The sequence below is a fragment of the Arachis ipaensis genome, chromosome B03 (assembly GCF_000816755.2).
Source record: "Arachis ipaensis cultivar K30076 chromosome B03, Araip1.1, whole genome shotgun sequence".
NCBI classification, from domain to species: domain Eukaryota; kingdom Viridiplantae; phylum Streptophyta; class Magnoliopsida; order Fabales; family Fabaceae; genus Arachis; species Arachis ipaensis.
Window position 1 is genome coordinate 127,676,219 of NC_029787.2, and position 484 is coordinate 127,676,702.

The window sequence follows — 484 nt, forward strand, 5'->3', positions numbered from 1 at the left end:
ATTAAGGATTTTTCGAACCATTACTTCAATAACACTTATTGAAAACTTTTTGTTAACATATATACAATTGGTTTTCAAAGATCTACACTGCATTCAAAGTTTTTTTTTTTTTTTATTACAAAAAACATATACATTTAAAGAGTACATTTGATGTATTTGTTAGTAAAATTCATAAAAACAAAAGCAATACTAGTGAGAGTTTTAATTTTTTTTCACAATTTTTAATGGTTTAATTTTTTTTTTCAAATGTGATAATTTTGCTCCTGAATTTACTCAATCGGTGGTATTCTCATCTGGCTGACGCCATTAATGATTATTCTACTCTGTATTTATAATAACAAAGAACAGTAGATAAATAGAGTATAAACTATAGAGTTACTTCAACATTTGACAATACAATGAATGAAAACAAAATAAAAATTCATAGTAGTTTTTTACACGGATACAAGTGTAATTTAATTTTAATTTTAAATATTATTTAAAT